Below are 15,170 nucleotides of genomic sequence, written 5' to 3'. Positions count from 1 at the left end.
TGCTCCCTGTCTCTCCACTTCTGTAGTGCAGGGCAAGGGACTACATTAGTTAAGTACAGTATCACTTGTGATGTAAAGAGCCATAATCCACTGAACGCAGGTATAAATGAATTGTTATTTATTATACTTTTAAGACTAAATTAGGAAGGGACGTTAATATATCACATCATTTCCTTAATGCATAAGAAATAGTAGCAACTAGGATGAAAACTTCTCAGGAGATGGGGTCAGGAAGAGTATATACACCACGGGCCAGTATTAAATTGCATTAGCACTACTATGTGGGAAGCTTTCACAACTCCTACACATAATTCATGCAGCTCTATGACAGTGAAACTTGCTTAATTCAGTACAGCTTTCCAAAAGATACTCTAGAAAGCAACTAACAGGCACTTTGCTAGCAGCAAGACCGGATTTTTCTCCTACTTTTACTTATTATCATAGCAAGTTCTACAGTAAACCTTAATGCAGAAGAACCAGTTTGGAGGGAAGCTGCTACAGAACTCCTTTTTATAGATTCCTTCTGCTCCCCTCCATATGCTAGGGACAAAAGAAAGACTCACAGGTGCCCAGGTGCTTGCCACATAAAAAAAGAGAGAAAGTGCAGAAAAACAGAAGTAAGGTTGGAGTTTCAGTGAAAGGCAGCATTGCAACATCACAAGAGCAGATGAGAGCTGCAGCGGATTCCACCAAGGTCTTCATGAGAAGGACAGTAGTACTCCCACAAGGCACTCAGGAAAACTGGAAGTTGCCACTGAGAAAACATGACCATTTCCTATCAGGTGTTGGGATGTCCCATAATTGTTAACAAAAATGCAAATAAGTAATAGTACATTCATTAGCCTGCTTTCTCCACACCTGGTATTGACTTTTAAACTGTACTCTTAAAAATTTAAGTGCTCTGACACCTGCCAAATATAAAATTTCAATTCCAAATGGCATGCTCCTACACAGAAAATCGTTTGTTACAAACACAAAACTCTCATAGCTAAGGTTCAAGGTTCATCTAACACAGTATCCTGTCTGTAGCAAGGACTGCTAGTGGATGCCTAAAGAAAAGGATAGGAATAAACACACAGCAATCCTTCCTTGATGTACTCTGCCACTTGACAGCAAGTAGCAGCTATGGGACCTGTTCCGTCTCCTTTTAAGTGTACCCATGTAAACAGAAATAAGTTCACATTGAAGTCCAAAGTTATTCTGAGTCTGAAATAATTTAAATCAACTTTTCACCATTTAGGTTACTGCTTTACTCCTTTTCATGCTGATGATTAAACAGGCACAGTTGCAACTGATGAGCCTCGTTCATTTATTCCCTACACGAGATTAAATATCAAAACCCAAATTATCTCTTCTTTTTGGAAACTGCATGCAACCACACATTCTGAATACAAAAAACTTACTCAATTCTAACACTGATACCTAGCAAAATCCTACTGTTAATTCTAAGATCAGAGATTTGGTTACCCACATCAACAAGACCAAATAATAATTTCAGAAAGTTAAAAAACTAATTACAAATTAAGTAAAATTTTTCTGTAAATATGGCCAGCATGTAAAATCCTTCAATAAAATGGATCTGAAGGATAATAACATCTCATACTAAAATCCTAATTACTATATTTTAAAATTAACACCTACAAAAGATAGGCTTAACAAAAAAACATGTCTTGTCAAAATGGGGCTCTTGATCTAAGTAAAGTTAAAATAAGAACTCCATCCTGTAAAGTACAAATGCTAAATTCAAGTACTGAAGATTTTTGTGACATCTAAAGATGCTGGTCACCACTGTCCAGACTATTCAGTCTTCTTCAAAACGAAGAACTCCAAAAATCCCTTAACGCTATTGTCTCTGAAGTAATTCTGCAGTTTATTTGGAGAGAAGCAAAGACAAAGATGTGGTGAGGTGTTTAAGAAATCAAATAAAGAAAATTCTTGAAATGTAGAAAGGCGACTTGTAATTACAGACTAAATAAAACAAAGCTAAAACTTCAGAGGTGAAAGCACAAATGTAGAATGCAAAGCCCTCTGCTGCTCTTCTGAGCTCTTAGATCAAATATCATAATTTACGTTCTTCACATGCAACAGCCAAATTAGTAATGCTATTTATTGCTCAGCACAGATTAAACGTAGGCATTAACAAAATCACTAAGGAGCTGTTTTCACGGGTGAATTAAGTTATTCTCGGCCAATTTATAAAAATACTTCGTGGTACAGACGACCTATAAACTTCACTTTATAGGTCTCCCGAGAACGGCTGCGCACTCCGATGTCCCTTAATGCTTTAGACACATCCATTACTCGCTATAAAGGAGCTCTCCTCAACTCCTCCCGACAGCCCGGCAGGTTTTAAAAGCGCGGCGGATCCGCAGCACTACCCGGGATTAAATTCACCTCTCCCCCCTCCCTGCCTCTGGTTGGATTTCACCGCCGTGCCGAGGGGAGGTCTCCGTTCCGGGCCTGCCCGCCGGGGCCCGAGACCTCTCCTCACGACGGCCCCGGGAGCCGCCTCAGCCCGAGGGAGACCCCGGGGCGGGCAGCGGGCACAGCCCCGCGGGAACACCCGGGCGCCTCGCACACGCCCGGGGGGCTCAGCCGGGCGGCGGCTGGCAGGAGGGTGGGGGCCATCTTGGAACCGGCGCCCAGCGCTGAGGGTACGGACCCCCGCCACACACACACACACACACACACACATAGAGACACGCACACATGCACATACAGACACACAGCTCAGCACCTGCCACATCCCCTCAGCCGACCCGGCCCACCCCGCGGTCCCGCCGGCACACCGCGTCGCCGCCGCGCCCCTCGGAGCCCCCAGCCCCAGCAGCGCTCAGCGCCCGCCCCGGCCCCCTCGCCACCTGGCGGACCCCCCGCGCGCGGCCCCGCCCCGCCTCGTCCCGAAGAGGCGCCTGCGCGCCGCGAGGCCGCAGCTCCTACCTGCGGCGGGGCCTCCCGGCTGCCGGCGGGCGCGCCCCAACCTCCCTCTACCCGCCGAGCCACACGCCCCGGCTCCCCATCGCCGCCGCTGCGCTGGGCCGGGCCGGGCGCGGCGGGCCCCTCCTACCGGGGCGGGGCTCCCGGGCGAACGGAGCCAAACGGGCGCTCTCCAGGCTCGATCCCGCCCTCCCTCCTGCACACAGGACGGGCTGGAGCCCCATTGGCCAGAGGAGGGAGGACGGCGCGGAGCGGAGCCCCCATTGGCCGCGGGGGAGGGGGGCGGCCCGCCCGACGGGCATCGCGTGACGCCCGGTGTCTGGGGCTCGGGGGGTGGGGGCTGCGGCGGTGTCCCTGCTGCGGAGGTGGCACCGGGGAGGACTTGGGCGTCACGTTGCCCGGGTCTGGGGGCGTCAGCGAGGTTGTGTCCCTGCTCGGTGTTCGGAGTTGGGGAATTTTGGCAGCGTGACAAAAACTGGGACCGGGGGACTCCGTCACCGGAGCTGCGGGGAGGGGACCCGCCGGTTCTCGCCGAGCCGAGCCGAGCCGTGCCGTGCCGTGCCGTGCTGCCCCGTGCGGGGTTCTCCCGCGGTCCGGGCCCACCCCGACCTTCTCGGTGCTGCCTATGACTGCGGGACACCGTGTTGCTCCGCAGTGCCCGGGGTCAGCAGGAGCCTTCTCGGGCGGAGCGACCCCGTATGGCGCTTGGCATCCCGCCTCGGGAGCTCTGAAGCCACAAACGGGATCGGGATCATTTTCAGATGTTTGTGCAGGGTGAGAGCAGGAGAGCGGCGGGGCGGGGGGCAATAAGAAGGGAGGGATAAGGCCATCAGGTGGAGGCTGAGAGATGGACAGGGCTTGGTAGGTGTCAGGGAGATAGGTGGCTTCACCTGAACAGGCTGCAGTCCTGTCTGTGTGTGAAATGATGAGACTTTATTCATTCAGTAAATATTCCTAATGGGTTTGGGGTTTATATAATAAAATACACCAAGGATTCTTCCAGTCTGTCTGAGTGAAGGAATGCACTGGTGTTACTAATCCGTGTGTTTGCACCCCCAGCACTGCCTCGTGTCCCCAAGCCCCGGCATTTACCTTTTAGAAGTGCAACTCCAGCCATCAGCAGTTTGTACTGATAGTAATTCTTGGCTGATCTCAGCACATGTCATTGCAGGTGGGTTTGCACTGCTTTAATTCTCATGTATGCGCTGAGACTTTTCTGCATTGTTTTCAAGTAGCATTTTTGAGTGAAGCATTTAATCGTGTCAAAAATTCACTGAAACACAGAAACAGTTCCAGATAACTATTAGTTGCTTAAGATTTCCTCTCTTTTCTTGAGGCAGGTCTTGAGAGAGATATAGTTGTGGAGTGTATAATGCAACTAATCTTATGCAACCTCCTCTGACATTTTTTCCTGTTCAATTTAAAGTAACAGCATTTTAGCACACTACAGGACTATGTTATTTCATTATAGTGTCAATCATTTTTTGTTTAGATCAGCAATTCATTAACAATTACTTCCCTCTTTTCCATATCTTAAGATACTTGGGATGATATCCTTTTGTGATCCCCAGCAGCTGAAGCATTCTTGAAAGGAAACCTATTGAACATATGTGGTTAGTTTTTGAATAAATTTTTATCTAATAGAGTAGAGTAGCTACAAAGCCTAGAGGTGCTAGAGACACTTCAAAAAGCAGCCCAACTTCTGGATTAATACATGATTTTTGTGTATTTTTGAGATTATATTTTAAATATTCACCTCACTTTCATTTTAAATAAATAGTTCATAAGATTAAACAAATGCCAAGCTAATAATTTCCTTCTTTTTATGCTGAGTACCGCCCGAGTACTTTTTCATATCTTAAAGCTTAACCTCAGTTGGGAAATTAATTTAAAAAAAAAAAACCTAAAAAAAAAGAACATTTTTGATAATCTATATGCAGACTTTTAGTTGAGGTCAGGCTATTGTAGGAGAAACTAAAATTCCCCAGGATGAAAGTGCTGACAGACGCTAAGCAACACTCCAAAACAAGGCTTCCAGCCAGAAAAATGAATTGTCATTTTACCCATCCAACTATTACCCTTTTTTTCCTATTGTAGGGTTTGGCAAGAGTGAGTTGAGCCCTCCATTGGTTTTGAAGAAGAGCATACTCTCCACAAACCCAAACCAAAGCAAGTCCTGTAAGCTGAACCCTTCCATGTGATAGCAAACAAGACATATAACTAAGGGCAGAATGAAGAGCTTTCCACAAGTCAGTGATTTTTCCATACCCAAGGGAGGCAACCATCTCCAGTGGACATTCTCCAGCATGACTTCATTTAAGAACTAAACATTGCAGTACCATTAAATCAATCTGAGTCTGAGAGTCTATGAGATGAAGTAGCAAAAGATAGCTGGGGAGTTATATTTTGGCAGGTTAGATGCCCTTCTCCCTTTAATTTCCTCCCAGGGGTTTCTCTGCTTCAAAAGGATGGGAAGAAATAAGACACTTAAGAAGCTCTTGTGATACACAACACATTTGTGTGTCCCCAAAACATTTTAGACATGATATGGGTGGAGGATTTTCTTCTGGTTTGCTGACAAAACTGGAACTCTACAAAAGCAGCATCCTACATTTCTCTCTCAAGAAATCTCTCTGTAATGCAGCAGTAGAAAGATGTCTCTGGTGGCACCACATCTTTAGATCACTGTAGGCCACACAGGCTTCCTGCTTTCCTCTAAAGATCTAGCAGATCACAAGGTGTTAGCAACTCTCCTTCTAGTTGCTATATTGTTGTTACAAGGCAACTAAAACTTATGTATTTAATAAATACCTTTCTAAAAGTATTTTTTTCCATGCAGGCAATTGCTGTATCTGGCACAAATCTGTTATACGATTATTAATGGGAAGTGAAACAGCCAGTTTCTCATTGAGAATGTGGCCAACCATATGAGACAATTTGAGAACTTCTGTTTTAAATATGTTGTTTGTGTGTGTGTGTGTGTGTGTGTGTGTGTAGAGACTGTTTTGGTGTTCTTCACCTCCCGACACTGACGCTTTTGCTGTGCATAGCTGAGATTCTTGCATAATTTAAAAGAGCTGTTTCAGGTGTCTCCCACTCTGTTCTGGAGCATTAGAGCTGTGCACTCTGGATTTTGGCACACAGCTTGTATCAGATTACATTTATAAAAAGAGTTTATCAGACTTGCTTACTTAGAAAATTTCCTAGAGAACAGGGATTTTTTTTTTCAAATACATATGTTTGAATGTTTCCCAAAGTCACAGCTGCCTCCAGTCAAGTTTTTATTTCCTGATTTTATCCAGACATGAGTATAATCATTGTTACTAATTTTTCTGTCTCAAATACCAGTATTGCTGGTGCAAATGTAATAAATAGTCATAGACAGTTTTTATTCTGATGAATTGTAAATGCTTGCTGGATTTTTTTGAGTTTCTATTTCACCTTCATAGTATTGCAGCAGACAGGCTTGTGGTTAGCACAAGGGACTGCCTAAATGGAACTGGAACCATCAAAAAGTCTGTTTCAGTCATTGCAGACTGAGGACATTGGGAAATACAATGTTTCAGTCATTGCAAGTTGAGGATACTGGAAAAAAATGTGAAATAGATTCATTTATTAAAAGCACATTTATTTTATTTTCTTACTTTTTCCTATCATAATTGAAAAAACTTCAACAAAGCTCTCAAATATATCTAGGTACAGTAAATGGATTATGCAAATTATTTTATTGAAAGAAAATGCACATTCATGTGTACACATTATTTGCCTGGTCTTCCTATTACAGATGCAACCTGTAGTCAAATCCTTGTTTGTTAAAGCAAAGGAGTGCTCTAGAGACTCTAGATTTCTGATTGATATGGTAGAAATCTGTCATCTTTGCAAAGGGCACCTGGATCTTGAATACATTAATATGAATAAATATTAAAATACGCTAAATATTATGTTTCATTGCTTTAGGTTGTTTTCCTGAGGATAATATATGGTATTTTAATGTTCATGAGCAACGTGTCTGTGAGTCCCTCTTAACAATATCTGAATTTTTCTAGCTGCACTTAAGATAATTTTAACTTTCAAAAACATCAGAGTGCCCAGGGGGGTTTTCCCCTTCAACTTGTAAGCATTTGCTGTCCATAACGTTCTCAGTGTTCTGATATATGAGAATTTCTCCTAAGGATCTAGCTACCATAAAGATACATACATGATGTAGACAGACATCTTCAGGTCTGACCTTTTTATTCCACATGTTTACCATGGCTGTTTTTGCTGTGCATAAGCTATTTTTAATACTGATAGATTTTTGATTAATAACCAAGCTCAATTTTTGTCCCTTCACATAATATCTGTTACTTCTTGCTTGATCTTAGTTTTCCTTGCTGCAAACCATGCTGATATCCCTCCTGCTGTTTATACTACCAATTTCTCACGAAGTAAAAACTAAATAAAGTTGATTGAACAGAAATACAACTATTTTTCTCACAACTATTTACCTGCTAGATTGATACTTCAGCTTCTGTTGTACTTTAAATTCCTTCCTACGTCTCTTATTATCTTGCTTCCAAAGCACATCAGATAAGCTGTTTGTATGCTCTGTTTTATGCTTTCATCCACTTTCATGCTACTGATACATATGTATAAACTTGTCCAATTATCAGGCTACAATCTAAGTTGCTGACCTTTCCAATTCATCCATTGATGCTACTCCATCCAACTTGAGAAGTTCAGTTGGAGGCTTCTCTGACTTGGAATCTTCCTGTTATGAAAAGCTATTATATTAATTATTAATGTTATTTCAGACTTTAATGGTGGCAGTTCTCCAAACCATATGATTCAATAGTTTCTCATACAATTCCTCATTATACATTGCCTGACTGTTCTTTGTTTTTCTATTAGAATTTCACACATTTATGATTTATTAATTCTGGTTTGCAGTTAAAACACTTCCATTATTGACATGCAGAAATCAAACCTCTCCTCAGAGTTTTGCTACCACCTCTTGATTCCTGGCACACCCACTGATACCTTATTTAATATTGTTTAATGGTTAATATTTACTTAACTAGGACACCACCACCAAATTGCACTGAACCAAAAGCAGAGATGTCCTTCATACTTACTGTTACCCATATTGTAATACAGTGCTTGGAGAGCAGGAAAAAACATACAGCTGAAACTAAGAACAAAAAAGTGAGTGATTGCAATACTTCTGAACAAAAAGGTGCTTATGACTTAAATGCTGATGTTAAAGTTTCTTAAAAAACAACTTCAGGATTTGTGAAAGACTTAGGAACATAATGAATGTGGAGTTTAGGATGTACTGTCCCTAATTAGGCTTTGACTTTATTTTTCTGAACTCCTGGGAGAGTGAACTGTTTGAATCACACAGTTAAAGTGTCACTGCTTTCTTTATCTTTCCTCACACTTACAGAAAACTACCATTATTACTGAATTTGCATGTGGCTGCAAGCCAAGAATGTGCTCTTTCATCAGTGAGAGCCTCCATGTGTGTTTTAGTTTTTTACTCACAGACTAAGAAGAATCCTGATGCACAAAACCAGAAGCTAGGGAGTGTGATCTACCAGTCGCACATGTGTTTTTAAATGGCATACAGAGCCAGTATGAAGAAGAATAGCATTTGGTTGCATAGGCAGCCATCATTTCATTTGAGTTTGCTATCTGATGCCTGATCTCGTTTCCCAACATTCTCTCCCCTAATCCCCTTTTGCAGCTGGGAGGCAGAGTGCAGAACACCTCTGCAAACCAGAGCTAAGGTGATGAGCACAACCCCACTGCTCCTTTCCCTTTGGGCACTCTGTGGCTACAGAATGGAAAACAACTTGGCCTTTGGTATTAAGTTACCACCTACAGTTATAAGTACAGAGTTTAAACTTCAGGGAATACAACTGCTCAGGTACAGACACAACACTAAGATTAACAGGAAATATACAACTAGAATCTCAAAAAGCACATAATCAAATAAAGAAGGAGAGATTTTTTTCACAAACTGGCATACTCTTGTGGCATGTTCTGAGTTTAAAACTTATCTAATAAATCAGTGATACTATGCTAACAAGAAAATGGTATCATTAATGCTGAGTGCCTCTGGCAAACAGTCTGTTCCAGAAGAAAGAGATTTGCTCTTTCCTGAACCCGGAATCTGGCCCTCCCCATTCACAAATATTGCTATGATAGTCCAGAACAGACCTAAATTACCAGCTCTGTGAGTATGTTCATATTTGAACAAAATTACGGCAGCTATAATGCTCAAGTAGCACCACCAGCATTTACGTGTTTAGTGAGTAGCAGAGGGGATCTTTCAGGCTGAAAAATGATCACCTATTACTGATAAGATGCTCATTATCAATGCAGTTGTTATCAGTCATTATTAAGCATATTCTTTGTCTACCAGATTGTTAAACTAATGTTGCCTGACAAAAACTTAGAGCCATATACTCTCCCTGGTATCAGGAAAGACACCAGAAATTAATATTTTTTTTCCTCTACCACCTAGATAGATATACACCTTTCACACGTAGCAAGGTGTGGTCAAGCCTACCCTTGTTGAACTCAGCTATGTTGCACTTTGTACCAAAAGGCCACAACAGCACCAAGCTTTAGAGCTTCCTGACATATGCCAGATGCCTTAATATCTGTGCTCATTCATTGGATCTGGATGGCTCAAGCACAGGAAAATGCCTTGCAGGCAGCAGTGTGATAGTCTCAAATTTACCTCTTCCTAAGTACAAGCAGAGATGCTTTGATCTCAGGCTGTAACAGAGTTTGCATCCAGGAAGAAGTGGATCACAGGTGTCTTCTGTGTAAATCCATGGACAAATATGTTCTTTCTTCCCAGGTGAAGCAGTCATTTCTTTGCAGGCCTCCAAGAACTCCTCTCTGTGCTCCTACCTGTGAAAGGTGAATCAGACCCAACAGGACTATGAGCTGCTCAGGATCAGCAGAAACAAGGAATGTAAATCTGACCAGAGCTAGTGAGTGCTTTACTCCTCCTTCCTCACACTTCTCTTGTGCCTGCTCTGGACAGGGATGAATTAGGAGCTCTTTTTTTTCTGCAACTAGAAGAGTAATGCCTTCTTAACATGACTGAGAGAAAAGCAAATGGCTGCAGCTCAGAGCTATCATTTTGTCTGAGTAGTGGTCTTTCCAAGTCAACATTTTTATCTCTCTAAACTGGATACTGGACTGTGGTTCTTCTGTTTCTATTTTTGGTTAGCTCATCCAGAGTGAATTGTAAGCAGGCTGGCTGTGCTAGCTGCCTGCCAGCACAAGCCAGCCAATCTAGTGCAAAATCTGATTATCAGTCCTTTATTTTAAACTCACTTTAACTCTAGTACTGCACAGGTCTGCCAAAAGTGCTTTTCTCTATATAGAGAGGAATGGTCTTTTCTGCCTGGAGACTACCTTTATCCCTGTTTTGCACTCTTTTTTTGTGCATGTTTGTGCACATATAAGGGAGGGATGGGAGGAAGGAGCAGTTCCCCTAAGAGACAAACATCCTTTTCTCTCCCTAAGCTGGAAACCTATTTAAATCTGCTTGCTGGGAATCAGCCCTTCAGCTGATTCCCAACACATGCATAAGGTAGAGTGAGCAGCTCTGCTGAGTTTTTAAAGAGCCCATGCAGTCTGTTATGCAGGGTTTGACCTTTCCAACACAAGACCCAGTTTTTAGCTGTTTATGCCAGGCTACAGCAATTCACACAGGAAAAGTCTATAATGATTGTCTGCATCATATGGATGTTTTTCTTGCCCAGAGAAAATATTGACTGAACTGTTTTGTCATTTCTGAAATTAGATAGAGGAAGATTGTAGCATTTTTCAATAGAAAAAAATAATCAATAGATGAAAATTAATCAGACTTTTTATGGAGAAAGTTTGCTTTGAGGTTGAGCAAAGGAAGGCTTTTGTCAGATGCTTTTCAATACACCAAAGTAAACCTGCTCTTGTTTGGCGACATTTTAGGGCATTTTAAATCTCAGTTTACAGAAACACTTGTTACTGCTTAAGGGTTAAGACTGTCCCAGAGCAAGTTGATGCCTCTCACGGTTGTAGTCCTGTTGTTTGTGCATCGTTTCCACAGTTCAACTGAGGCTCTCCATCCCCTCTCAGCTCCCAGCCTGGGCATGCACTCTCCCCACAAAGCCACTACACATGCTGCAGCCCAGGGTTACACAGTGGAGGCAGAATTTCCCAATAGTGGTTGTTTCCAGCTGCTACACGCTAAGCCAGAGCCAAGCAACGAATGGAGAGCTGGGACACTTTCCTGCACTTTCAGTGACCTCTCTGCTGGCATCTAGGCAATATGAAGAAAGAAGCTATCTGATTCAGAGGCAGGCAGAGCAAGAGCCAGATCTAAGACACTGCTGTGGAGAACCAGTGGGCTGTACTGGATATGGATGCATATGGGGTGAAAAGTAGGACTCACAGAGAAGGCAGATATTCAGGACTGACAGGACAGGAATACTATTTTGAAGCCAACTGATAGAGGCTGAAAAACCAGAACAAGGATATTAAGGTTGTAGGCTAAAGGGATGACAGATGTGAATGTAGGATGAAAGAAACCAAGTACTGAAGAAACTGAGGCACAAGAAAAAGAAACTGCAAAAGAAGTTGAAAAGGAGAGGGAAGGTGCTCTGAGAAAGCAGTCCCAGGAAAGAGAACGGAACCAGAAACCAGCAGAGATGGGTACTGCTGGCAAGTGGACTGAGGGAACTAGCAGTCCTAGCTGGGAGGGAATCAGAGGAAAGAGTCAGGGGGTAATTCAGATCACCTGAGCAAGGAGATGGACAATGTAGGCTCAGCTGTAACTCTGAATACGAGGGTTTGTGCCTACTGAATGGCAGAGGAAAAAAAGAAAACGAAAAAGGCAACAGTTGCCAAATTATCTTCTTATTGTCCAACTCCTGTAAGTATTCTCCCTGAGAAGCCAAGAGGGATCCCAGGACACGAGCAACTGCCCATCCTCCAAGCGGGACCCGCCCCTGCCGCACTCGCAGCCCGCAGCGGCTGCTGCAGCTCCGGCCGACCCGTCGGGCTCTGCCCGGGACCAGGCTGTGCCCGCTCGACCGGCTCAGGCAAGGACGCGGCAGCCCGTGGTGGGAAGGTTTGCTGACGGCTGTTCTTGGAAGTGGCGTTACCGCTGACATGTCAAGTTGATGAATACACTCGCTATGTGTTCGTTTTTTTCAGGGTGGATCCTCTAGATCTTTTAGTGCGATTTTTACTTGCTCTCACTTTGCCACAACTTGGTGGTCAGGCAGTTGTCTGCATTCTGATGCCAGATACTAGGCAGAGAGGTTGTGGCTGTCTCAGGTAACAATATGGCTTTTGCTGATTAAATAGTTGATAACCAGTAATAATTATGGAAAGTTAAAATGGTGAAATCTGCTGTGGATTAAATGTATCACAGGCCACAGCACTCATCAGATGAGCAGCAGATAATGATTATTATCTTTGGCATTGCTTTGTTGGGTAGGCTCTTCCACTTATTTTGAAAACAGTTCCTGATATTCCTCCTCTGACTGATGTGTATGGCCATGGCTTTGAGTGCCTATGTCAGGCTGATCCCCTTACTCTAGACTGTGTTTAACAAAAACTCCAGAGGTATACCCACAGGTTTTCTGTGTGCAGAAGGTTGTTAACCCACACAGCCTTTGGCATACCTGATGCCAGTCTTCATTTCTCTCTGCAGCAACATGTCACCATTTGGGTTGAGCCAGTTAGCCAGGAACTATTAGCACTTAAGAATCTATTATACTGTGGTGTTCTGTAAGCCATGAACAAGTATGTTCAATCTAGTGCAGAATATTGTGGGAATCCCTCTTCTGGAGCTCCAGGAGTGGGTTTGTGGCCCACAGCCTGTGATAACCTTTACTGCATAGTTAACACTTCAGTGTCCATTGGTACTCCTACTGAGGGTGACCTAAGCTTCATCACTGGACTAGTATGTCAGATGGCTCCAGGTGTTACTTTGAGCTGAAGTAAGTTGCATTTATTCTCTTGACAGTCTTTTTTATCATACTTAGTGATTGTGATGGTGTTGATGTTTTGCTTTGCAGGGCAGGCCAGGGATGGTGCCTGTCCTGGCAGGAGAGCTGGCTCCAGGCAGGGGTGGCTGCAGCTCAGCAGAGCACTGGGCAGTGCTACTGAAGTAGCACCTTTGTCTTCAGTAGCTTTTTGCCATATCGTGGACCTCATGCCCTGCAGCATCAGACAGGTGTGGAGATGGACAGCCAGTGCCAATGCTTCTTTTCCACTTTCTGTAGGAATTACAACATTTTCAAACCTGCATGTTAAATTATATTAAAAGTATCCCCTAATTTCAGCTTGTTAGTCTTAAAGTCTCTTTTTTCCCTGGTACTACCTAGTGCTTTATATCCCTTTGTGTGTTCAAAGCAGTTTTTGTATCTTCATCTACAGCTATCTGAATGTATTTGGAAATCAAATTGTAAATTGCCAAGTCAGCACCCAAAATGAGGGATATGAAATTAAAGACTAACACAAGAATCCCTCTGCTGTAACTCTCTATCAGAAGCAAAACAGCCTCCAGTTCTCCAGGGACAGCATTCTTCCGTCTCAATAGTAAAGCAATCCTGTTTCCTCATGTAGTCACCTGTGCTATTCACTGTTCATTTTCCAGTTCCAACAACAATGGCAATATGGGTCTGGCAGAGAACAGATGCTTTTGGTACAGAAACTGATTCATACCCACACTGTGACTGAAAAACAAATATGCAATACTGTAAGTAAGAACTATGTTAAAAGTTAAAATTACAAAATTAGCTTTGTCAAGTTTCAATGATTGACTATGTAATGTTAATATTTTTGAATGTGTTTTTTTCTTAATACAGAGACATTTATGTGCTCTACCTGTCTGTCAGCTCATGTTCTTTCTCATCCCAGGGGTTGTTGGGAAAAAATTTCAGAAGATAGGAAAAACAGGAAAGTTAATTTGGACTAGTCCATGCAGGCAGCTGGAACATGCTGGCATTACCACTTCACTTCCACTTAGAATAGTAAAGCTCAACAAGAAGTGCTGACATTTTTGCAAAGAAACTCTGTGAAGCAGCTATGTTGGTGTAAGTATGAGACAACACGTGCACTGCTTTATAGAAAAGGTTCTAACCCCTCTATATAAGGAATATTTTAAAAATTATTTGGTTTTGTAAGAAAGGATTGAAAGGTAGACTTAAAGTTGACTGGGCTTTTCTTCCACTTGATAATTCACATGCAATTCTGGAGATGCCAGGTTCGATTCTGCAGCAAAGAATGTAGTGGTTTGTATCACTGAAAAGAGCAGAGAGAGAAGTGGAACTGGCTGGTTCCAGGTTGTTTATGCTGTAGATGTGACAGCACTTTGCATGCAGGCAGGGTCACAGTGTACAGATGGCCTTTAGAATATTCTGCTTAAGGTACTATCGTGGGGAGCTTCTGCTTTCTGCACTGATCACCTGGGAGTTCAGAACCACTCTCCCCTCTTAGGCACTTGCCAGGCACAGCACCAGAACTGGAGTCTTATGATGCAGACAAATAAAATGCAAAAATATTGAGGGAAAACTTGTGGACCAAGTATGCTGCTTACTAAACCTGTTTGTTTTCATAGACACCAGCAAACGCTGATGAAAAAGACTCTTCTATAAAAACAAAACCAGCTTGTGTTCTATGTAATGTTTTTACTTTCAGAATCAGGTTGGCAGTGTCTCTTTAATGTGCAGCACTGTGAACTTAAAAGAAATCTCATTATCAGCCTTCCTAGCCTTAAGCACTTCATCAAGTATTCCATGATTGCTGTCTTGCAGATGCTGCAGTTAAGGTCCTGGGTGGTGGGGTTTTGTTTGTGTTCCCTTAGGCCCTTTACTTGTTTTTGTATGTGACTATAAATATCTTACCCCTGAGAAAAGACATGAAAGTAATCATATTGACATTAATTAGATGCCATATGTTGTTTTTTTTCAAATTCTGGTATCACGAAGCATAACTTTTAATTACTCGTTTTTGTTTTGGGAATAGTACTTTCTTCAGACATAAATCAACATGACAACAAATATGTATAATTTCTTCTCCAGAATTCTTGATTTCCCCCAGACAACTTTAATAAATAAGGAAACATTTATCCTTGAATCAAAGAGTTATGCACTCCTGAGTAGAAGTTCTAGTTCCTCAGTTGTGGGTTTCAGCACTGTACAACTATCATGTATTGCTCACAGAGATGTTCAAGATAG

At 42.7% G+C, this 15,170-nt stretch overlaps 1 protein-coding gene and 1 long non-coding RNA gene across 3 annotated transcripts in view; one reads left to right on the top strand and one right to left on the bottom strand.

The window, feature by feature from the left end:
* MPP7 (membrane palmitoylated protein 7) overlaps positions 1-3,017 on the bottom strand; it is a 141,711-nt gene extending 138,694 nt beyond the window's left edge. Inside the window, exon 1 of the mRNA XM_030445582.1 lies at positions 2,941-3,017. The gene's annotated coding sequence lies outside the window, so the exon portion shown is untranslated. The remainder of the gene's footprint in view (positions 1-2,940) is intronic.
* Positions 3,018-3,333: 316 nt separating this feature from the next.
* On the top strand, positions 3,334-5,233 carry LOC115597930. 2 transcript variants are annotated; one of them, XR_003987264.1, is made up of 3 exons: positions 3,334-3,358; positions 3,997-4,108; positions 5,035-5,233. It is a non-coding gene; the product is annotated as an uncharacterized LOC115597930 (long non-coding RNA). The 2 variants fall into 2 exon arrangements; XR_003987263.1 differs by having other exon boundaries at positions 3,341-3,711.
* The last annotated feature ends 9,937 nt before the right edge of the window (positions 5,234-15,170 follow it).

This window comes from Calypte anna, chromosome 2 (assembly GCF_003957555.1).
Source record: "Calypte anna isolate BGI_N300 chromosome 2, bCalAnn1_v1.p, whole genome shotgun sequence".
NCBI lineage: Eukaryota > Metazoa > Chordata > Aves > Apodiformes > Trochilidae > Calypte > Calypte anna.
The sequence above is the reverse complement of the archived record's forward strand: the minus strand, read 5'-3'. Positions and strand labels throughout refer to the sequence as shown.